A 25,029-nucleotide genomic window follows, 5' to 3' on the forward strand; every position below is an offset into this window, starting at 1 on the left:
TTCTATTTCTTCCTGGTGCAGTCTTGGAAGATTGAACTTTTCCTAGAATCTGTCCATTTCTTCCAGGTTATCCATTATATTGCCATATAGTTGTTCGTAATAGTCTCTTATAATCCTTTGTATTTTTGCATTGTCTCTTGTAACCTCTCATTTTTCATTTCTAATCTTGTTGATTTGATTCTTCTCTTTTTTCTTGATGCATCTGGCTAAAGGCTTGTCAATTTTGTTTGTCTTCTCTAAGAACCAGTTTTTAGTTTTGTTAATCTTTTCTATTGTTTGTTCCTTTCATTTGTTTTTCATTTATTTCTACTCGGATCTTTATGATTTCTTTCCTTCTACTAATTTTGGGGGGTTTTTGTTCTTTTTCTAGTTGTTCTAGGTGTAAAGTTATACTGTCTATTCGATATTGTTTCTTGAGGTAGGATTATATTGCTATAAACTCTTTTTTTTTTTTTGACTGCTTTTGCTGCGTCTCATAGGTTTTGAGTTGTCATGTTTTCATTGTCATTTGTTTCTAGAAATTTTTTTATCTCTCTTTTGATTTCTTCAGTAACCTGTTGGTTATTTAGAAACGTGTTGTTTAATCTCCGTGTGTTTGTGTTTCTGACAGTTTTTTTTCTTATAATTGATATCTAGTCTCATAGCATTGTGGTCAGAGAAGATGCTTGATACAATTTCAATTTTCTTAAATTCACTGAGGTTTGATTTGTGACCCAAGATGTGGTCTATCCTGGAGAATGTCCTATGTGCACTTAAGAAGATGTTTTCTTCTGCATTTGGATGGAATGTCCTGAAGATATCAATGAGATCCATCTCATCTAATGTATCATTTAAGACGTGTTTCCTTTTTTTTTTCCTCTTTTTTTAAATTTCATTTTATTTTTAAACTTTACATAATTGTATTAGTTTTGCCAAATATCAAAATGAATCTGCCACAGGTATACATGTGTTCCCCATCCTGAACCCTCCTCCCTCCTCCCTCCCCATACCGTCCCTCTGGGTCGTCCCAGTGCACTAGCCCCAAGCATCCAGTATCGTGCATCGAACCTGGACTGGCAACTCACTTCATACATGATATTTTACATGTTTCAATGCCATTCTCCCAAATCTTCCCACCCTCTCCCTCTCCCACAGAGTCCATACGACTGTTCTATACATCAGTGTCTATTTTGCTATCTCCTATACAGGGTTATTGTTACCATCTTTCTAAATTCCATATATATGCGTTAGTATACTGTATTGGTGTTTTTTTTTTTCTGGCTTACTTCACTCTGTATAATAGGCTGCAGTTTCATCCACCTCATTAGAACTGATTCAAATGTATTCTTTTTAATGGCTGAGTAATACTCCATTGTGTATATGTACCATAGCTTTCTTATCCATTCATCTGCTGATGGACATCTAGGTTGCTTCCATGTCCTGGCTATTATAAACAGTGCTGCGATGAACATTGGGGTACACATGTCTCTTTCCCTTCTGGTTTCCTCAGTGTGTATGCCCATCAGTGGGATTGCTGGATCATAAGGCAGTTCTATTTCCAGTTTTTTAAGGAATCTCTACACTGTTCTCCATAGTGGCTGTACTAGTTTGCATTCCCACCAACAGTGTAAGAGGGTTCCCTTTTCTCCACACCCTCTCCAGCATTTATTATTTGTAGACTTTTGGATTGCAGCCATTCTGACTGGCGTGAAATGGTACCTCATAGTGGTTTTGATTTGCATTTCTCTGATAATGAGTGATGTTGAGCATCTTTTCATGTGTTTGTTAGCCATCTGTATGTCTTCTTTGGAGAATGTCTGTTTAGTTCTTTGGCCCATTTTTTGATTGGGTCATTTATTTTTCTGGAGTTGAGCTGTAGGAGTTGCTTGTATATTTTTGAGATTAGTTGTTTGTCAGTTGCTTCATTTGCTGTTATTTTCTCCCATTCTGAAGGCTGTAAGACGTGTTTCCTTACTAATTTTCTGTTTTGATGATCTGTCCACTGGTGTGAGTGGGGTGTGAAAGTCTCCTACTATTATTGTTTTACTGTCAATTTCTCCTTTTATGTCTGTTAGTGTTTGTCTTATATATTGAGGTGCTCCTATGTTGGGTGCACAGATATTTGCAATTGTTATGTCTTCCTTTTGGATTGATCCCTCAGTCATTATGTAGTGTCCTTCCTTATCTCTTGTAATCTTTATTTCAAGGTCTATTTTGTCTGATATGAAGATTGCTACTTCAGCTTTCTTTTGCTTCCCATTTGCATGGAATACATTTTTCCATCCTCTCACTTTCAATCTATATGTGTCTTTAGGTCTGAAGTAGGTTTCTTTTAGACAGCATATATATTGGTCTTGTTTTTGTATTCAACCAGTCTGTCTTTTGTTTGGAGCATTTAATCCATTTACATTTAAAGTAATTATTGATATATATGTTCCTATTGCCATTTTAAAAAATTGTTTGGGGTTGATTTTGTAGATCTTTTTGCTTCTCTTGTATTTCTTGTATAAGTCCCTTTAACATTTGTTGTAAAGTTGGTTTGGTACTGAATTCTCTTAACTTTTGCTTGTCTGAAAAGCTTTTTATTTCTCCATTAAGTTTGAATAAGATTATTGCTGGGTACTATAATCTTTGTTTTCTATTTTTCCCTTTCAATACTTTAAATATATCCTGCCATTCCCTTCTGGCCTGCAGAGTTTCTGCTGAAAGATAGCTGTTAAGCATATGGGATTTCCCTTGTATGTTACTTGTTGCTTCTCCCTTGCTGCTTTTAATATTCTTTCTTTGTGTTTAGTCTTTGTTAGTTTGATTAGTATGTGTCTTGGCGTGTTTCTCCTTGGGTTTATGCTGTATGGGACTGTGTGACTCTTGGATTTGATTAACTATTTTGTTTTCCATGTTGGGGAAATTTTCAGCTATAATCTCTTCAAAAATTTTCTCAAACCCTTTGTTTTTCTCTTCTTCTTCTGGGACCCCTATAATTTGAATGTTGGTGCATTTGATATTGTTCCAGAGGTCTATGAGTCTATCCTTGGTTCTTTTCATTCTTTTTTACTTTATTCTGCTCTTCAAATATTATTTTCACCATTTTATCTTCCAGCTCACTGATTCGTTTTTCTGCTTCAGATATTCTGCTATTGATTCCTTCTAGAGTATCTTTAATTTCAGTAATTGTGTTGTTTGTCTCTATATGTTTATTCTTTAATTCTTCTAAGTCTTTGTTAATTGATTCTTGCATTTTCTCCATTTTGTTTTCAAGGTTTTTGATCATCTTTACTCTCATTACTCTGAATTCTTTTTCAGGTAGTTCGCCTATTTCCTCTGCATTTCTTTGGACTTCTGTGTTTCTAGTTTGTTCCTTCATTTGTGTAATATTTCTCTGTCTTTTCATTATTGTTTTTTTAACTTATTGTGTTTGAGGTCTCCTTTTCCCAGTCTTCAAGGTTGAATTCTTTCTTCCTTTTGGTTTCTGCCCTCCTAAGGCTGGTCCATTGGTTTGTGTAAGCTTTGTATAGGGTGAAATTTGTGCTGAGTTTCTGTCTGTTTTTCCTCTGATGGGCAAGGCTGAGTGAGGTGGTGATCCTGTCTGCTGGTGATTGGGTTTGTATTTTTGTTTTGCTTGTTGTTTAGATGAGGCGTCCTGCACAGGGTGCTGCTGTGGTTGGGTGATGCCCGTCTTGTATTCAGATGGTTTCCTTTGTGTGAGTTCTCACTATCCGATACTCCCTAGGGTTAGTTCTCTGGTTGTCTAGTGTCTTGGAGTCAGTGCTCGCACTCCAAAGTTCAGGGCTTGATCTCTCTCCAAAGACCAGCCTAGGTCCAGTCTACCAAGAGGAATTTCACCTGAAATGAAAGGACCTTTACTTGAGCTCCAAAAACCAGTGCACAAGAACACAATGGAGATCTCTGATGCAGCAGATACTGGGTATTGCCTGCCACGTGGCCAGGCCTCCTTGGATTGCAGCAGATGACCAGACGGTCTGTCCTTGGCAGTGGTCAGCAGAACTCCACATACCACTTCTATCATGTTATCCTTGGTGGCTGGAAATGGCAGATGGCCAAGTGGAAAATTTCATAGCCCTGCAAACATCAGCACACTAAACACTGCAGACCAGCAGTGCGAGCGAGCTGGGTGGTGTGGACCAAATAATCATGTCCCCGGCACATGCCTTCCTTATTAGTTTTGGTCTCCTCTTTCTCTTCCCTTCCTGTTCCAAGGCTTTACTTTCTTTCTCCCTGAGATTCCAGACAGCTCTGTTTCCTGCCCTGTGAACCCCTTGACCACTAGGTGGAAGGAGAAACATTTGGACGCTTGGGTGCACCGGCGATGGTTGATTGTGGGTGCCTTGCCAAAGCTGACTTTTATATTCTGGCTCAGAGCTAAGCTACAGACTTCTGACGGTGAATAATCCTTTGTGTTTACGGGGCGCCTTTCTTCTTGGGAACTTGGAGTGCCTTGCCAAAGTGTTCTTATTGATCTTCCCAACAATTTGGTGAGGTATGAATACGGCAAAAGGTCATAGTCCGGGCACCCGCCCTTTTGCAAGAGCGTCAACTCGGGTGGCTTATTTTGAGGCCATGTTGCAAGTTTGCATCTCAGCTGGGATTGCGTCTGAAGTCTCCCAAAATTGGCTTCAACTTTGGGGTGGGGGTGGGGGAAACGCTTGGCTGCACCATGCCGTCTCCTGGGGCAAGAGCAAAAATATCGCATTTCCTTTTTAAGCAAAGTGTACTGGAAAATGGTCTTTGGTGAATTACCCATCAGTCTAATTGATCTTCGTTTGTTGCGATAACAAGGGATTTGACGGAGTGTTCAGCTTTTTATTTTCTCTTCTGTTCCCACGCTAGGTACTTCTCCCTTCTCTGTGAAAGGAAGAAAGAACACACCTAGGCCCAGGAGCACTCCAGCTTCTTGTGGGAAGTCTCCATGGTGACGTACAAGCTGGGGCTACCTGTGAACCGCGCATAGTGAATGTTGTAAGTTAACAAGAGTCGAATCTGCACTGGCTTGCCTTGCAACGGTTTGTGAATCACTGGATGCTCGAGCCAGGGTGCTGAAGACGTGTTAGCATTAGCTCTAGGTGATCCTCCAATTAATTTCTTCTTCTTCTTTTTTTTTAAAGGGGAGAGGTTCTGTAGTTATTTGCTGTGAAGTTGACTTTCTCAGCTTCTGTTGGGAACTGCTGATTCTCTCCTTCTGGAATAAAAGGGTGGAAGACAGTGATTATTTCAGCCTAGAGCCAAGTTTATAGCAGCCTCTTTAAACCCTGCTCTGCAGTTCTTTTAGGTTAGTAGATATGGGGTAAAACCTTACAGGCTAATGATTCCCAATCAGGGAATCACACTCTGTCATTATTTTCTTTACATGGGGTTTTTGATTGGAAGGAAATGTTTCTGGCGTTGAAAAATCTGAGGTATGCAAGCTAGTACGGTCAGCTCTTCAGGGTGCTTTTCTTGCTTAAAATTGGCTGATTTACTGGTTTTTGTCAGGCTGCTGGGTTGGGATTTTGAGATGAGTGGTTTCTGCATTCAGCTGCTGGTCACCTTTCATGAGGAGGTATAGGATCCAGTAATTGAAGAGAAAGCACACTGTGGGCTTCCAGAAGCTTTAGTTTACCACAGAACTTAAGGGTTCACTCAGCTCTGCTGCTTTCTGGAGATTTTACCTCATTGCTAGACTGTGTCATAAGAAAAAAATGCTTAGAGCTTTGTCCAGGAAAGAATAAAACTACAGGAAATCCAGGCTAGCCTATGAACATATTACCTTCAAATTTTAGAACATGAAGCGCCATCTTTGACTAGGTTTTTTTGTGTGTGTGGAAATATCTATCATATATATTTGTGCACACACATCTTTACATATTTGTGTGTATGTGTATTAAATATAAACATGTATATACACATATGTGTGTGTGTGTATATATATATAACTGTGCATTAAGTTTTCAGTTTCTTAATAATTTGGTCAGGAAAGTTTTCCAGGCATTTATTACCTATTTTTTTTCCAGTTGCATAAACAATTTTGAGAGAGCAAGGAGCAGTGATATGAGGGCATGTGTCTAGGAGAAAAAGCATTTACCGTTGAAAAGATAAATTTCCACTGAAATTTTATTTCTTGGTTTTCTAAAAATTTGTATTAAATATGCATGTTTATCCATATTTCCTGAGGGTTAAATAGCCATATTAAAATAAGCTTATTGAACTCGAGCGCTCCCAGTGCCTCAGGGTAAGTGGGTGATGGGGGGTGCTGGTGTTTTCATGGATTCTCATTTTGTACATATGATCACATTGGTTCTGGTGGAAAGTACAGGGCTCCTAGAATTATTGACCTCAATTCTATTTCTGGTCCTAAGGTCAAGGTCAAGGTCAAAGTTTGCAACCTTGGGCAAGTCACCGACTCCTGCAAAGTGTTGGTTTATAATCTGTGTTGCTCTATGCTGCTTGTTTATTGATGAGTCTCCATCTTAGTTTGGGGTTCCCACAAGCAGCAGAATCTTATTTAAAAAAATTCTTATTCTAAAAGCTTCTATCACTATTAAGGAATACTTTGGGGGCCCTGTTAGATCTGGGTGCTACTATAGCTGTATGTTTTTCTAGAAAGTATTTCCCAATCAGGTAGCCAACAGAATGCACGTCTGATGATGTTTTTTTAAGCATCTTTTAACCTAGGAAACAAGTATCTTATGGAAAAGTGCTGTAGATTTCAGGCTACATTTAAAAAGAACAGTGCAGGAACTATAATCAATATAGCTTTTGTTTCGAATCTGGTGGTGTGTGTTTTTGTTTTAAACCATTGCTTTGAACTGCTCATGTGATACCCTGTCAGACCTCAAACATTAAGTGAGGTTTTCAAAGACATTCTAGAGTGTAAACCTTAAGATGCCACAACTTAAAGTCATTTAAAAATCCTTCTGTAAATGGAATGGGTTGAGCAAGAGGAAGAAAATGCTAAATTCTTTTGAACTCCAAAGGACTTTTTCTTCCAAATTACATTCGCTTGGGGAGGCGGGGGAAGTCCCAGTTTTCTTAGTAAATTTGGAAGTTAGTAACCTTTTGCAGTCGTGCTATATTTTTACAGCACTGAGTTAGTTCAGTTCAGTTCAGTCACTCAGTCATGTCCGACTCTTTGCGACCCCATGAATCACAGCACGCCAGGCCTCCCTGTCCATCACCAAATCCCGGAGTTCACTCAGACTCACGTCCATCAAGTCTGTGATGCCATCCAGCCATCTCATCCTCTGTCGTCCCCTTCTCCTGCCCCCAATCCCTCCCAGCATCAGAGTCTTTTCCAGTGAGTCAACTCTTCGCATGAGGTGGCCAAAGTACTGGAGTTTCAGCTTCAGCATCATTCCTTCCAAAGAAATCCCAGGGCCGATCTCCTTCAGAATGGACTGGTTGGATCTCCTTGCAGTCCAAGGGACTCTCAAGAGTCTTCTCCAACACCACAGTTCAAAAGCATCAATTCCTTGGCACTCAGCTTTCTTCGAAGTCCAACTCTCACATCCATACATGACCACAGGAAAAACCATAGCCTTGACTAGACGGACCTTTGTTGGCAAAGTAATGTCTCTGCTTTTGAATATGCTATCTAGGTTGGTCATAACTTTCCTTCCAAGGAGTAAGCGTCTTTTAATTTGATGGCTGCAGTCACCATCTGCAGTGATATTTTCTCCTTATTTTGGTATCCTGGTGTCCCAAAGCCATGCCATTATAATAGAGGAGGCAGGAGATTTTTCGAAGGACTTGAGCTTGCATGTAGATGGGGTATGGTGGAGGGTAGATGAACGTGTTAGTAATAATCATGGCAGCTGCTGGAATTAGTGGTGTCCATCTTCGGCAGCTTGTTGCCCCAGACTCACTACCTTTGTTGTTCTCTGTTTGTCCCCATCGTCCACCTGTCAAATGCCACTGTGGCTCTTGCAGATGGACTTTGCTCCTCAAAGTGTCTCAAACTGGCTCTAAGGTGTGGTATCTTGTACAGAGAGAAGAGGCAAGAAAACTGACCTAGGAGTTGGAAGACCTGGATTTTACCCATGGTGCTGCAATTAACCCTACAGCCTTGAGGACCCGTTTTATCTTGAGTAATATGAGAAAGTTGAGTGTAGAGAGCTCTGATGATTCTTCTAAAGACTCTAACATTGCTTCGAATATCAACTTTGGATGAGGCTGGCTGGATGGTCACTTTCCCCTGTTTGGCCTCTTAGAGTCAGTGATCTGGCACAACTTCAGTTTATTGATACAAGAGCATTTAAAACATTGAGCACAGTCTTGTGGTTAAAAAACCAAAAAAAAAAAGAATTATTGTGTGTGTCACAACAACACTACCCTTTGCAGAGGACCTTCCCAGGGAACATGTGACAGTAGAAAGGTGTTCACTTGAGCACTTTTTCTAAGAATGCAGTTTTAGTCATTTGAATTTAGGATCCATACTCATCGGTCTTTTTGAAAATTAAATATGAGCCACTTTTGAAATTTAACTTTTGAAAAATAATCCACCTCTGTTCTCAAATATTACTTAGTATATAAACCGGGAGGCCGTGATCTGTAATTCTCTTCTGAGCTGCTCTGCTTTCTTGAGTAGCTCTTCTCCAGCTGCCTCTTTTAAGCAGCCTTCCCCGACCTATATAAAGCAGCACCTTGTCCCTGTATCCTCTAGCCCAGGGGTCCCCAAACTCCAGGATCGAATGCCTGATGATCTCAGGTGGAACTGAGGTAATAATAATATGAATAAAGTGCACAGTAAATATTGGAGAAGGAAATGGCAACCCACTCCAGTGTTCTTGCCTGGAGAATCCTAGGGACAGGGGAGCCTTGTGGGCTGCCGTCTATGGGGTCGCACAGAGTCGGACACGGCTGAAGCGACTTAGCAGCAGCAGCAGTAAGTGCAATGTGCTTGAATCATCCCCAAACCATCTCCCATCCCCTCCCCGGTCTGTGGAAAAATTTTTTTCCCACAAACTGGTCCCTGATGCCACCAAGGTTGGGGACCGCTTCTCTAGCCTACTTTTTTTTTTCTTTTAAGCACCGTACATTTTATACATGCATTTATTAATTGCCCTATCTCCTCAACTAGACTGTAGGATCCACAAAAACAGGGATGTTGTTCTTATTATTTTCCTGGTGAATCTATAACGCCTAAAATGCGGCTTGTCCTAAAGTGGGCACTCAGTAAATATTTGTCAAGCAACTAAGGACAGAGTGAGCCTGTGCCTGGGTTTCTCCTGTGGGAGCCTAAGCCATTCAGAAAAGAGCCCAAAACATGGTTCTTATGCAAACGGCTTCAATCTGATAGTAGTTTGGTCAGGTAGAGGGTGACATGCAAAGACTAGTTCACTGTCTTTTCCTTAGAAGTAGACGTCAAATGTTGACAATGTATATAAGTCAATGTGGGAAAGGAAGCTGTTTGTTTAAAAAAAAAAAAAAAGGCTTCATGGAACTATCAATAGTGTTTGGGGATTTTCTGATACTTAAATTCTGCCTGATGTGTGTTTCCTCTCCTCTTCCATTTGAGTGGTTTGCTTTATGGGTTGTTTGTGAGCAGCCTGCCCTGGCATTCTGTGAAAGGCAGGGTGTTGTGTTTTATAATCCCATTATTTTATCATCTTTCATGTTTTCCATTTCCAAAGTGAGAGATAGACTTGGCGTCGTCGGTTTACCTAGAAATTCACCATTTACTGAATAGCATCATTTTCATTTTCTTTCCTTTTGAGAGATGTGTACTTTGGAATGAAGGAATAGTGAACTGATACAAATTGGGTCCATCGAATGTCTCTCTGGTGGGAAGGGAGAAACCAACAATCACTTTCTTAGGGAGGCATTGTCTTCTGTGGCTTTTGAGGATAGCAGGTATCAAGGTTTCTTGAAGTTTTTGTTTATCAACCCCCTTTTCAGAGTGCAGGAGTTACATTATTCCTGGGAAGAAATGGAAAGACTGAAATAAACACCTTTGTGCCTATTTAGACAGCATTATGCTGTCTTTATAAGCTTTGAAAAATGGGAACTGAATTTCCAGTCTCCAGAGTGAGAGAATTACATATACACACTCTAATCAGAGCGATTTGGGAATTTCCCTATGTGTCTGTCAATTTGTACCTTTTAGATTTGCCATCTGTGATACCAATTTTTTTTTATGATCTCTAGTGCTATCATAGAAAAAAAACTGAAGTCGATAAAAGGGATCACAAGGGAAGAGATTTTACTATTAGATAAATGAGGGGAAAGTCTCTTTTTAAAAAATTCTTTGCTTATAATGACCCTACCAGTTGGTCTGCATGTTATAAAGGCAAAGAGGCTCTCATATTTCATGCAAGCACTCTGGGTGTTCTTTATGTAGCCTCAAGTCTTCTAGAGTTTTCTCTTTCACCCATTTCTTTCTCTTTCCCAAACTTCCTCCAGTTGCTTCTTCTAGATGGCCTCACTCATTCCTGGCCATTGCTGCCTTGCGGCTGGTGGTAGTGCTGGGGGCTCTGCATGAGCTGCTGAGAACTGAGAATTGATGTCAGCCCTACTTCTGAGTTGCTTGGCCGAGGGCAGCCCATCCCAGGCACACCTGTTTTCCTCGACATCGTCTTCCCCACCTGCTCAGCCCACTTGCCTTAGCATCTCAGAGAGGAAGAGAGAAATACCCAAAGTGCTGAGCAGTTGTGGCAGGAAAAACATTCGTGTATCTTCTGCAGTGTTTTGTCCTGTAAAGGAACGTGTCCACAGCCTGGTCAGACCGCTTTCTAACAGAGTAGTGCTGAAGTAAAAAGGTTTTATGTTCTGTTTACTGTTTTGAATTCACTGACTGGATCCTGTTTATGAAAAGACTGGTGTGCTCAGGTCTGTGAGGGAGGCAGGGGTGAGTCATCTGTATTCAGTGCCCTCTGGGATTTTCCCTCCACTGTGCTGGTCAATACTGGTCAGCACAGAGTCAGTGTTCCGAAGCGGGTGTGAGTACGATTCCTGAGACTTGGGTTTTCAGAGAAGGAAGGATTCACAGACAACTGAGCATCTGAATTCGGCCTTGAAACGGGGGTTGGATTTCCACCCCATATATGTGTGTGTTTTGAGAAGGCGGCAGAGCGACAGAAGATAACTCAAGTCTTTTTGTTTAACTGCTTCTTCACCTGGGCATGTGAGACCTCAGAATCCGTGAGGACTGAGGTGCCATGACCACTGATCCAGACGTGGAGTAGGGGCTTGGGCACGTGGGACCCATTCCTCTTCGGAGTCATTTTATGTGTTTATGAGCAATAGCTAAAGCAAGAATTTGGGTCACTTAGAGAAGCGGCATCTCCCCAACCTGTGTAAAATGTAGTGTTTTCAACTGAACTTCAGGCTGAAACCGCACCCAGGACTAAAAATGTGTTTCTCAAGTGGAGTGCCTTTGACACGCTCGCTGTGGGAGAATCTGTGTACACCGAAGGCAGGGCGAGGATGCCTGGATGGGGGTGATGCCCAGGACGGGGAGTCTTAAGCCACTGCAAATTCTTCCAGACAGAGATCAAATCTTTTTCCTACTTGGTAACTTGGAGACTGATCAGCTCTACCACCTTTGTTATAAATATGTATGAATATGATGGTCATGTATAAATATGAGTGATGTATGTCTTTCTTTCCAAGTATATCATCATAGTAGTATTTTCATTCTTCGTCTAAAAGACTGTTGTTTCTCTTTTGTTTTCTTAGAGGAAAGAGTGAGACACAGATAGGGACTAAATGACATCGTTTTGTCATAAAGCCAAAACAAAACCTGATGGTTCTTACCAGCAAACGTATCAATTTTGGGGACAGATGTATAAAGACAAATGAATAATTTCACTCTTTTAATTTCCCACATTTTTTAACTTTTGTGAAACAGTCTTTTTTTTTTTTTTTTTTAAGAAAATCATTCATCCCTCCCTCCCTCAACATTTCATACTAAATTTCCAGTGCTAGCTATGTCATAAATGATGGTAGGTGGACTTGCAGAGTGAAAGAATGGATCCATCTTCTCTATGTCCTGAGGATTTTGTTAACCTTTTGCAGACCCCTGAATAAGAATGTTATATAATTCAAAAAAAAAAAAACTCTTTTGCAACAAGTATAAGCTGCTTTTAAGGTGAGATAGTAAAATTAGCTGTTTGACATCTGTGTTGGAGGATGTTAGTGTCTTGGTGTCAGCTCCTCTACTTTTTAAGGTATTTATTTGGCTTTGCTGGGTCTTAGTTGCATCCAGCGTGATCTTTAGTTGCAGCGTGTGGGATCTAGTTCCCTGACCAGGGCTTGAACCTGAGCCCCCTGCACTGGGAGCGCAGTCTTAGCCAACGGACCACCAGGGAAGGCCCCAGTTCTCTATTTGTGCTTCTGTCCTGAAACTACTTCCTTAAGTAGACTCCCCCGAAGTAGAAACCTTAATGGGATGCAAATGGCAACGTCCTTCAGAATCTTTTTATTTCCAAAATTCAATTAAGTTCTCGTCATGCTCTTTGGACTCCTCAGCATCTTATTCCACCTCTAACTCGCACATCTTTCTCAATACCTTTATCACGCATGTCTTATGACCTTCTGGCCACAAGTGTCCAGCATTAGGACTTGTCCACAGCGCCAACAGAATTCACTGCTTGAGACCCCTGCACAGGTAGGCGCTGGACTGTGCTACATCTTTCATTCTGGACATAAGCCATCCTCACGTCGGGACGTCGATGTTTTGCATATTTGGAAATGAAAATGCTCTTGCTAAAATTATTTTCTAAAAATTTTGTATTAGGTGGCTCTTCACTTCATTTTTCTTTCTTTCCCCCGCAGCCTTTGCAGCTCGCGTACAACTGAAAAATTGTCATTTCTCCAGGGCTAACATCCAAGACTTTGATAGGCAGTCGCAATGCCTGGGGCTCCTATGAGTTGCTGCCCATTCTAAGCATCGTAAGACTTACCTTGCAGAACAAAGAGAACTGGACCCAAAGATCGTCCCCTTCTTCTGACCTGGCAAGCTCTTCTTTCCCAGTGTCCTTTGTCTTTCTCTCTTTGTTCTCCAAGAAAAGGGGGGGATGAGATTAGGATGCTATTGTTCAGAACGGGGACAGCTATTGCCTGTGCAAACAGAGTTTTCCTTTCCCTTTCTTTGGCAGCTTCAGTTGTTCTACCTGTTTCTGGCTCTCCTCCTTCCGCAGTGAACCTTTCTGCCCCGCCCCACTTTCAGGAGACTAATAAATTAAAGATACAAGTGCCAGTTGGCTCCTGTGAATCTACCAGCTCACATAATTCCGAACGTCATTCAGCCTCTATCTTTAGTGAGGTTTTAGCCCTTTCTGTGTCACCACCGCATCAAGCTCATGTGTACATTAAGGGTAGTACGTCAAGGTGAGAGCTCTCTGCTGGGTTATGTTAGGCCGTCACTCCTTTAGTGGCGCAGACAAGCTGCCAATTGGTATCTTGTTGCTGTCATTGGAGTTTGCAGTCCAGGTCCCCAGCTCTGCTGGCGATCTATTTCTGAGTCCCAGCAATGACGCCAGTTGTCCTGGCAACCTGCTGGCTGGCGCATCCATAAAGGCCAGCAGAGGGATGGCAGTGGACGAGGGTGGCCTCCAGAGGGCTGGAAGGGAGTTGGCAGTCACCTTGCTCAAAGAGGATTTTCCATTTCCTGCATCTGGGCTGGCCTCCAGGAAGAAGATGTCCATATCATGGGAGTGCCGCTTGGGACTGTGAACCACATGGTCTTTCTCGTCCAGATAGCATCCCGTGGAGAATAACACACTGATTAGTGGCTGATCCAGGCAGAGTGTGGGGACTGCCAGACCAGGGTGCTGGCTGATCTCAGGACGTTAGATGGTGTCAGCTTTTCTTGTGAATCGGGTCAACGTTCCTGTTGTTCATCAGCACTGGTGTTCGGAGTTGGGGACATGGGGTAGATGTTTGGGAAGAGTCAGAGGTCGAGAGAGGAGGGTAGAAGGGAAACACCACAGTGGATCTTGACTCCTTGTCCTGTTGACAGGTCTGGCCTAAAAGCAGTTGAGTGTAACTAGAGCTCTCTGACTGGGCTCCAGTAATTATCTGTGTTCGCAGCATTGCACAGGAGCACCCCTTGTCCTCTTCTCTTTAATTCCTCTCCTCCTCCCTTGATGTCAAGTTGAATTGGCACTAAATGACTTGCCCCTCCCTCCTGATTTGGATCCAAAAGAACACAGAAGCTTTCTATCTTAAAGTCCCTCACTTAGTTGGCCTTGCCTTGATTGAGCCTAAAACTGGGCAGTCAGTTGGCAGTGAATGTCTTAGGGATTGCATGCTATAACCATTTCATCAGAGAAGCCCCTAGCCAGTGCCTGTGGCTGACATTTTTTCCTCGGGAATGCATCTGTTTCTGTTGGCATGGAGATGTCAGGATATGTTTCTCACACACACACAAAGCAAAGGTGGGTCTACCAGCAAAATTTGGGTGCTGGGGAGCAAGGGAATCTGGTGAAAGAGATATCTCCAAAACAGTTGAAACCCACAAATGACATAAAAATTATTAGTACCTTTCATTACTTAAAGAATTTTTTTGTATTCACAGAGACCTTTTAGTATTTGCTGAGATAATAGCACGTACCTGTGTCTTCAGGATGAGGAAGCCAGTTAGGGTGTAACCAGGTATTTCTAGCACATTTTATTGTTTGCTGTTTGCATGCTTAGTTTCATCCAGCTCTTTGCAACCCCATGGGGTATAGCCCTCCAGGCTCCTCTGTCCATGGGATTTTCCAGGCAAGAAGACTTGTGTGGGTTGCCATTTCCTTCTCCAAGGAATCTTCCTGGCTCAGGGATCGAACCTGGGTCTGCTGCATTGGCAGGCAGATTCTTTACCACTGAGCCACCTGGGAAGCCGAGCACATTTATACTCAACATATATAAATGCCCCCTTTCATAGCTAGAATAAGGATAAATGTTGAAGATCTGGAATTGAAATTAACAGAAATACTATTTGGAGGAAAAAAGAAACTCCACGGGAGTTGATTGTACTTTCAGAGTATCCTATGTTTCCAAGATGTTTCTTGAATAAATCAGTTTTGTTTAACAAGCATGTGGTATGCTCAACCAGGTCATTATTTTAAGTTGTTGAAAGGGTTTAAGTTCTCGAAGACATTGTGTGTTTCTCAAACAATAAATACCTCTTAAGTGCATTTTGATACAGTGGAGAAACAAGGTTGATTTTTTTTTTTTTTTTAAGGATCATTATGTAACTCTTAATTCAGTATCTGATGCTAAATAGTCATCATTCTTCATGGTACACAGGCAATGAAATCAGCTCTCTCATATTGATATGAATAATAGATACAGACTGTGAATCACATTAAAGTTGGAAGATTAAAATCCTTCTCTAGGTTGGTTGCTTTTTTAAAAGAAATCTGGAGAAGCAGATGAGAGCCCAATTAGGACTCATGAGCTTCATGCTCCTTTTTCTTTTTCACAACCTCTCTAGATATACAGTAATTGGAAGCATACCTAGTACAGAAAGACTGGGGTCTCCCTCCCTCTTGAATCTGAGTCACAGAGGTAGGTGTGAATCTAAATATTCATAACGCAAGGAGAAGATGGGGATGCCCGGGGCTTGGTGCAGAAGCATCAGACTAAGGATGGACCCCTGGGTCTTTCCCCTCCGCCCCTGTGAGACCCAGGGCAAGCCACTTTCTTTCTCTCTGCGCCTATTCCCATGTCTTCCAAAGGAAGGTAGTTCTTTATTCCATTGGACAGCATCAATCAGATTTAAAGGTGTTCATCCAACTAAGGACTTTTGGACTCATAGGTATAGTGTTAGTCACTCAGTTCTGTCTTACTCTTTGTGATCCCATGGACTGTACCCTGCCAGGCTCCTCTGTCCATGGAGTTCTCCAGGCTTGAATACTGAAGTGGGTTGCCATTCCCTTCTCCAGGGGATCCTCCTGACCCATAGATCGAACCCAGGTCTCCTGCATTGCAGGCGGATTCATTGCCATCTGAGCTACAGGGACTCATACCTGGATTCAAATCCTAGATCTGCTGCTCAGTAGCTGTGTGTGTCCCTGAGGAAACTGCCCAACTTCTCTGAGTCTTACTTACCTCATCTGTAAAATAGGGATGGTCATACCTATGCTGCAGAATTGTTGAGAGAACTGAATGAGATAATGTGTGCTAAATATTAGCCCAGAGATTGCTCCCTAGTAACCATGGCAGCTATAATGCTGTTATGATAATAAATTGCACAAAACAAAGTTTATCGTGATGTGTTGCTGAAACAAACAGGTGAACAGAACAGGTGAACAGTTGAAACTTGCTAGTCTCTTTGTTGTGGAGATGTCTCCTCTGTAATGGGCATTGTCATTAACTGTCAGTGTCTGCATTGCCAGTGAAGTCGGTTATGTCTTGTCAAAGTCTTCTGCTTCTTTGACATGTGTAGTAGAGTCATTATGATGGTGAAGGTGGCATCGTTTGTCAGAATTATCCATGTGCATAGTCTAAGGGACCTTGGTATTTTAGGTAAATTTTTTAGCATTAGTCAAACTGAAAGGCACAGCGAGTTTGGAAGAGACACTAGTCTTGTCTCAAAAAGAGTAGGGAGATTCCCAAAACCTACTGATATGAGTGGGACTCTGAGAAAGAAAAACTACAGTATTTTGATGTAGTCACCATGTCTAGGTGGAGATAGGTGAAAATTACCTGGGCTAATTCTTTGACATTAAAGACAGAATAAGTCAGAAGATGGAGGTATACATTCCTGTATCTTCTTCCAGCAAATATGTACCTGGTGTGTGCGCTAAGGAAAGCTTCCATAACAGCTAAAAAAGCTTCCAGTCACTGGAAAGAGAGGTGAGAAGATAGGCAATTCCTGTCTTTTAGTGGTACCCAGAGGATGCTATGGATGCAGGCCAATGTGGCATCTTCTGGGCTCAGAGAAGCCTTCACCCCTAGACCTGACGAACTGACAGGTGTTAACTCGGAAACGAAGTGGGTGTACCATTTGGCATACATATGTAACAAGCCACCCCAACGTTTAATGACTTGAGACACCAAACATGTATTGTGAGCCAGAGCTATTCTAGGCTGGGTAGCTTGACTAGGACTGGTTGGTCCATGATGACCTCACTCTTATGTCCAACTGTTGTAAGGCTGGTTTGGGGGCAGGACCATCCACTGGGACAGCTGGTTCCTGCTTCACATGGTCACTCATCCTCCAGGCGGCTCGTCTGAGCTTTCTTATTGTGGTCTCAGGGAGCAGCAAGAGAGGACAAAGTCCAGCACGCAAGTGCTTTTAAACCTCTCCTTGGAAAATCTTTGCTAATCTCCCTGTGGCTAAAGCAAGTCATCTAATAAGTTCAGATTCAAGGGATGGGGGAAGCATGGGCATTAACTTTGGTTGATTGCCTGGGGGATGCTGTGTGCCAAGCTCAGAGATGAGAGAGAATGTGCCATCTTGGAAAAGTGTACAGAGTCCAGAGTGTCTAGAGCAAAGCAGGGGAGAAGTGGCAAGGCCAGATCACCAAGAGCTTCTTTTCAGGAAGCTCTGCGGAGAAGTTTGAAATCTATCTTAAAGACAGGAGAGGAGTCCTTGAAAGATTTGTACTAGGATGTGGACATAATCAATTCCATATGTAAAAACATGGGTGATGGCAAATGCCTAAAAGCATTTGTCCACCTGGACAGTTTGGGGAAGTTTCTAAACTTTCTAATCCCGACCTCGACGTCCCAGGAATTGCTGGAGAAGACAGAAACACTGCAGCTGAGAGGTGCTTCCAAGTTGACATGTGCTTTCTAAACAGAGACCAGAAAGAGGATGCAGAGCCTCCTGGCGTGTCAGGAAGGTCAGAGGCTCAGGTCATGGGCAGTGTCTCGGTGAAGTCTTCCGGGAGGGGTGAAGGGGGTTGGACTTTGCGGGCAGTGTTCGTCACATCTCTTCCTGATGGGATCCTGCCTGGCTTCTGATGGGTTACTGATGGGTTGATTGAAAGACTCATTAAAAAAAATGTGTCTTTGCCTGGTAGGTAGTGTTACAGCGTCACCCCAGCTGAAGACTCTTCTTGCCAACTGGTTTCCCTGTTAACCTCAAAATAGGCAGTGTGTTCCAGGGGCTCTCGGACCCCCTAAAAAATCCGTCTCTATCCTTGGATGGGACCAGGGCTCACTCATTAATTTCAAGAACTGACCTTTTAACTATGCTATTCAGCGTCACTCTTTAAAAATACTAAAATAGAAGTGACTGTTTCATTTCACTAAATTCAAGTCACTGAGACCGAGAACTTGTGGTTTTCACCGGGCCGTTTGGGACCCAGTTTGTTGTCACCGAAACTGTGTGATATCGGGTAGGAGTTGGCACGATCCTGTTCAGGCCTGGAGGTTATAGCCCCGATGTGGAAAGTACTATCTTTTATAGATTAAAAAAAAAGAGAGAGAGAGGCAGGGGACACCTAAATATGCATTAAGCAGATGATAATTTGCCATGTTTTCTTTTTAATTTTCCAGTAAAAAAAATGGGAAGTACAGAAGAGCGTGGATAGGGTGGTGCAGGCTGCAGTTGGGGTGGCCTCTGAGTTCTACTCTTTGCCTTGAGGGACACCTTCCCTGCCCGTCACACTGACAGCGAGTGAAAATCAAGGGAAGAGAGGAGGACGAGACAAGGAGGACTGAAAACCCAGAGCCTGGTCCTCCAGGAGCAGGCGGGCCGCTGTTGTAGCTCAGAGTCCTATATTTTCTCTACTTAGAGAGTTTCAAAACCAACCTCTGGTGAGGATACTTAATGGTATTAGCTCTTTATTTTGTGCTCACTGATACAAGTGTTGGGTAACCACCGAAGTCAACTGAGGGGACAGGTTTGCCCCTTTGTGACTGGAGACTTTGCTCCTGTACTGGGCAGCCCTAATCTCCAGGCACTGCCACTTGAATGGGACGCATTTTCAAACAGGAGAGGGTTTCAGAAACTCCGATGCTGGGTCAGAGGCAATAGAGGCATTTGTTTGCTCCTGAGAAACAGCTAGCATTTTAGACGTTTTTAGCAGAATGTCTCAAACAATTATTTAAAGGAAGGGAACCTCAGAATTTAAAATGTCCCAATGGGGTGAGCTTCACTGTTCTGTGAAATGGAAATGAAAATGTGGTGTGCTGGGGAATTCTTTATATGTAATCTATATATATATATATATATATATATATATATATAATCTATTTATTTGGCTGTGCCAGATCTTTGTTGTGGCATGCGAACTCTTAGCTGTGGCCTGTGGGATCCCTGACTAGGGACTGAACCCAGGCCCCCTGCATTGGGAGTGTGGAGTCCTGGCCCCCGGACCACCAGGAAAGCCCCATTGGGGAATTCTCGATTCTACCTACTTGCTTTACTGGAGGATCACAGGACAAACACTGACTGACTGTATCTGATCCTGAGAGGAAGATATAATTACTGTGCTCAGCCTGGTGACGTCACAGAGTCCAGAACGATGCCAGGTGAGGGAGGAAGCCCAGCCGTGTGGATCAAGGAAGGTCCAACTCCTGTATTCTTTCAGTACAAGCAGGACCTTCTAGGAGGTTTTGTTTTGTTTTGTTTTGTTTCCAGAGTGAGGAAGGTTCTAGGAGGTTTATCATGAAATATTAATCAAAATAATATGTATCTCTTTACAGATACCTATTCAGTCTGTCCGAGCACGCGCAGCGTATGCAGGAGGAAAATAGAATCTTATTTTTAAAGTGGGGTGAAGATGGCAGGGTGTGTTTGCTACCACCTGTATGTTATTTCACAGGTTTCGTCAGCTTATTTCCTCACCCACCTGTGCTTTCTCCAGTACTTAAGCAATGTAACGAGGCCAGGAATCCACCAGGGACATGGGCACACAATTAAAATGAACGCTGATCAAAACCACCTCCTGTTATAGACTTTTTGAGAAGTTTTAATAATATTGCTGAAGTCTGAACAGGTGGAACTTTCTCTGAAGCTCCTTGATGAATATCCAGAGGTAGTCACTGTCAGCTAAGGTCTGACAGCAGGTGTGGAGACTGGGACGCCTGGTAAGTATTCTGAGTGTCTTACGATGGGAGACAGGCTATCCCGTTCAGAATATGGTTGCTTCTCCCCATTTTAGGTACACTCTCTGTAATCACAGTAGATTCTCTCTCTCTGTCTCTCGCTCTCTCGAACACAAACATACATAGACACCTATTCCCCTGGTGTGCTCCACTGAAGGCAGACCAGCTGCAGAGGGGTGGCATGACTCCAGAGAGCATGGCAGCCTTGCATACAGCTAACTTTCTGGGCCCAGATTCTAGGATAACGGGCATAAGGTTAAAGCCCTTCTGATCCAGCCTCTTATCTCTTATGCCGTTCACAGATTTGGTTGAATCTAACCTCTTCGTTGCAGCCGACTCAGAAATGCAGAGCTCTGAAGCCCATGTATTTACTTACTCCATCTCAATCTTAGATTTGCTGGCCGTACTTCAGTTCACGAAACTGAAAACTCCAAATTAGTTTCCATGATGAAATATGGGGCCAGAGTTGAAAACTGTTTAGCAGAAGCCACGTTTGGTCTTTGGATAGAACTCCATCCAGGTTCTGCCTTGGGACGTTTTGCATTGCTGGGAGCCTTTTCAGACAGAAGGGAGAGAGACAGGATGAGAAAGCAGGTATGTGAGCACCTGTGTCAAAAGGTCATAGGTCGTGTGGGGAGAATTTCCAAGTAGCACAACTGGATTTCAGCGGTTCCTGCGGACCCGTGGCTTTCACTGTCTGGACTCCCTCTTCTGTGTTGGACCTGATCTTTCTCTCTCCCAGATGCCTCCAATCAGTTCATGTACCTTGACTGAGCTGGGGAGAAACAGTCTGGTAACAGCATATTAACCTGATAGGGACCTCAGCCAGAATAGTCACACTGTACAAAAGCTCGGGGATTCAGGATTGAAATTTCTGAATGGTGGAATTTAGCTGATTGTGGAGGAGACCCTTTAGGTGTCATTTTTTTCAAACATATTAGGAAGCAAGCACCTGCCCATCCAGTCAATACATGCTATCCATTCTGGTCTTCTGTGCTATAAATTTTCATGTATAATAACTGATGGCAATCTTTATAATACTCTTAAGAACTTTGCATATAAATTTCAAAGCTATGGTATGCTTCACCAACTTTCTTTTGTTCCCAGTTTTTAAAATTGTGATTAAAATACACACAATTTACCATCTTAACCATTTTTGGGTTTTTTGTTGTTCAGTTCAGTTCAGCCACTCAGTTGTGTCTCTTTGTAACCCCATGAATTGCAGCACGCCAGGCCTCCCTGTCCATCACCACTTAAATTTTTTTTTAATGTTTTGTATTGGGATATACCTGACTAACAATGTTGTGGTAATCGCAGGTGAACAGTGAAGGGACCCGGCCATGTGTATCGTCTTAACCATTTTTAAGTGTAAGTGCAGTGGTGTTAAGTACATTAGCATTGTCGTGAAACCATCACCACCAGCCCAGAATGCTTTTCACCTTGCAAAATGGAAACTCTTTACCATCAAACACTAACTCTCCATTCTCCCTCCTCCCCACCCCTGGCAAGCACCATTCTGTCTTCTGTGTACCTCACACAAGTGGAATCCTACAGTGCATGTCTTTTTATGACCAATTTACTTCATCTTGCATAATGTCCTCAAGGTTCATCCATGCTGGGGGCATGTGTCAGAATCTTTTTCCTTTTTAAGGATGGATAACATTCTACTGAACATATAGAATATATAGTCTACTGAATATATATTAAATTTATTCACCCATTGATGGACCCTTGGGTTGCTTCCAACCTCTTGGCTGATTTGCATAATGCTCCTTTGAACATGGGTGTGCAAATATCTGTTCAGGACACTTCACCAGCTTTCTTGTATGTGCTTGCTGGACATAGTTGCTTGAAGAAGACATGCATCTACCCTCGATGACTCTTTTTCACTGAATAGAAAAAGATGCCCAGGAGTGTTATCTGAATTATCTTTTTCATGCCCAGGTGTGTTGCCTGAAGTATCTTCTCTGCTAAATCTCACCTGATATGCCATGAATAGCAGTTCAACGCTGGGGCCTCATATAATAAAGAATCTGCTTGCAGTGCAGGAGACCTGGGTTCGATCACTGGGTGAGGAATCTCCCCTGGAGAAGGGAATGGCACCCCACTCCAGTCTTCTTGCTGGAGAATCCCATGAACTGAGGAGCCTGGTGGCCTATAGTCCATGGGGTTGCAAGGAGTTAGACACAACTGCACAACTAACACATTCACGCATTTGTTCCTCCAGAATTGAGCAAAGCCGTCTACTTGTTTTACTTTAAAATGCAAATATCCCTGGGACAGAAGCTACAGATAAGATTTTTAGCACTTGGTGTGAATTAATCAGATCTCATCTTAGAAGCCTTATCTGTCCCTCTCCCTAGTTCTTAACTGTTGGTTCCCTATTGTGTGTGCTTGCTAAATCCCTTCAGTTGTGTCCCACTCTTTGTGACCTCATGGATGGTAGCCTGTCAGGCTTCTCTGTCCATGGGATTTCCCAGGCAAGAACACTGAAATGGGTTGCCATGCCCTTCTCCAGGGGATCTTCCCGACCCAGGGATCAAACCTGTGACTCTTATTTCTCCTGCGTTGGCAGGCAGGTTCTTTACCACTGGCACCCACCTGAGAAGCCCAATAAATATATTTATTGCCTTGCCTTATTACCGCATTTATTATAGCCTTGCCTTATTACTACAAGTATCACACTGTATTAAAATTACTCAATGATATTATTTTGCTTCTCCTGATAGAAGCTTCTTAAGGACAAGATCCTTGTACAATTTACGTTGGTTTTTCAGGCCCTAGTAAATGTTGCCCACAGACACCTCTAAATAAAAATTCATCCATTTATTCACCAGGCATTTATTGAGTACCCACTCTATGTCTTCAAATGAATCTTAAAATTCTGACTTTCTGGTTTTGGGTGGCTGAAGATCAATTCTGTCCACCGTACAGTGTTGGAAGATTTTAGAAACCTTCAGATCTGCCTTTTACCCTTTTTGGTGCCGAACCTTGAACCAGATGAGTCACTCAACCTGTCAGTTTTCCATCACAAATCTCCCCAGTTTCTTGTGCTCCTGTTCAGAAGCAGCCTCTATGCAAGTAGGTTTACATTCTTCTGTTCAAAATTAAGACAGTGAGACGAGGAGACTGTGTCCCTGTCTCCAACCAACATCAAGCATGGACATTTTATAAATGCATGCATTCACTTAGCCCATTGTTAATAGTAATCTCCTGAGAATGGGGGCCAGGGTTCGAGTCCTTGGGTTAGTATGCTCTGTGTTGACTTATAACTGTATACCTCACTGTATACTAGCAACTCACAGCCCAGGGATAACAGGCACTCCCTTAAGGGATGTCCCCCTTCATCAGGTGATGGTTATTACCTTGTAAATGAATCTATCCTGAACTAAATTATGACTTTAGGCTCCAGCCTCAGAGTCTGTTAGTTCTCAGCGATGTTACTATCAAAGCTAATAGATTATCATTTGGGTTTATACTGTTGTCGTCACTGTTATTCTAACAGTGACATTAAAGGTTAAAGGTGTTTCCCGTAAGAGATTTCAAGATGAAACTGTGATTATTGGTACAGTTCCCTATTTGGTAGGTAAACAGAGTTAAAGATTCGTTGGTCACTAGATCGAAACAAATTGGAAATCTTTACCAAGAACATATTTATAGGATTCATAGGATTCATTTTACAAGGAACAGAAAAAAACAGGAATAAGTGGAATCCTCAGACAATCTTTTAGTCTTCTTTTTAGACCATAGTTTGGCTTCTTCCTCTATTAAACATTTGGACAGAGTTATTAGCAGGTAATAAAGTTTAAAGTCAACTGGTTTTAAGACATTTCCCCTTCTGGCGCTCTCGTATTCCTACTTTAATGCAGTCGAAATGAAAGTTACAGAAAAGGTAATAGCAATATGCCTAAATACTGAACTACAGTAAATAGCTATAGGGAATTTATGCCCATAGAAAGGAAGAATTTGAAACAGATGGCTTTTGGTTAAAGGTATTTCCTGTAACAGATTTCAAGATGAAATTGTTAGTTTAGCAAAGACGATAAGTCTTTAGAAACACTGTTGCTGGAGTACCCCTTTTTTAAAAGATCCCTCCCCACCCTAAGCACCACCACCACCACCACTCCCTCCTCTGTATGTAAAAACAGCTTTGAAGGATAAGAACAAACACCGAATCTGATGTTGCTGATTGGCTCGTGTGTCCCTCTGGTTTGTGGATGGGGAACCCAGCTCAGTTGTAAAACAACTCAGTCATGCTAATTTCTGGTCGTGTTGCTACATTATCTTCATAAATAATTTGCATCGTGGGGTGTTTCTGCATATCTTGTGCATTTTAATGTTATTTTTAGCCAGAAATTTTTATTTTACAATAAGTTTTTTGAATAGACTAATCAAGAAGCCTCCTCCAGAGTCAAGGAAACAAGTGCTGAGAATATGTCAGGGGGGTCTGTCTCCTTTCCTCCTCAGACACTTCCCTCTGCTGCTGTTCTTGCTGCTTTTGCCATTACTTTTTGTAACTTTAGTTCTTTGGAATTTCCATTTCTTTTTTTTTTTTTTCTTTAGACATCAGAACGTGGCTGTTGAAGTAATTTATGTCACGAGAGGCTGCACTACAGTGATCTGAAGCCAGCGTGGCTTTTGTGTAAGGCACTAGCTTTTCTGCCCTTAACAAGGAGAACGTTACTGGAAACTTGAATTATGAGATGGAGTGTTACCTCTTTCCTTTGAAACAACTGTCTCTTACAAGTAATCTCTGCAATAGCTTGAAGAGGAGTTAAACTAGAGTAGCAACATAAAACAGAGAAGGAAATGGCAACCCACTCCAGTGTTCTTGCCTGGAGAATACCAGGGACGGGGGAGCCTGGTGGGCTGCCGTCTGTGGGGTCGCACAGAGTCGGACACGACTGAAGCGACTTAGCAGCAGCAGCAGCAACATAAAAAACCTGCCATGTTGTCATTCAGCCACTCAGTCATGTCCAACTCTTTGTGACCCCATGAACTGCAGCACGCCAGGCTTCCCTGTCCTTCACGATTTCCTGGAGCATCTCAAACTCAGGTCCGTTGACT

General features: G+C 42.4%; 1 protein-coding gene across 23 annotated transcripts in view; it reads left to right on the forward strand.

Annotated features, from left to right (window-relative positions):
* The window catches only part of ATXN1 (ataxin 1), a 421,040-nt gene that overhangs the window by 269,111 nt on the left and 126,900 nt on the right, over positions 1-25,029 (forward strand). For 18 of the 23 annotated variants that reach the window (XM_061398786.1, XM_061398793.1, XM_061398792.1 and 15 more), the window contains one exon: positions 4,828-4,956. The exons of 2 other annotated variants lie outside the window; for them this stretch is intronic. The gene's annotated coding sequence lies outside the window, so the exon portion shown is untranslated. Of the gene's footprint in view, positions 1-4,227; positions 4,381-4,827; positions 5,061-25,029 lie in introns of all 23 variants that reach the window. 3 more of the 23 variants (XM_061398796.1, XM_061398795.1, XM_061398791.1) reach the window with 2 other exon arrangements.

The sequence above is a fragment of the Bos javanicus genome, chromosome 23 (assembly GCF_032452875.1).
Source record: "Bos javanicus breed banteng chromosome 23, ARS-OSU_banteng_1.0, whole genome shotgun sequence".
Taxonomy (NCBI): domain Eukaryota; kingdom Metazoa; phylum Chordata; class Mammalia; order Artiodactyla; family Bovidae; genus Bos; species Bos javanicus.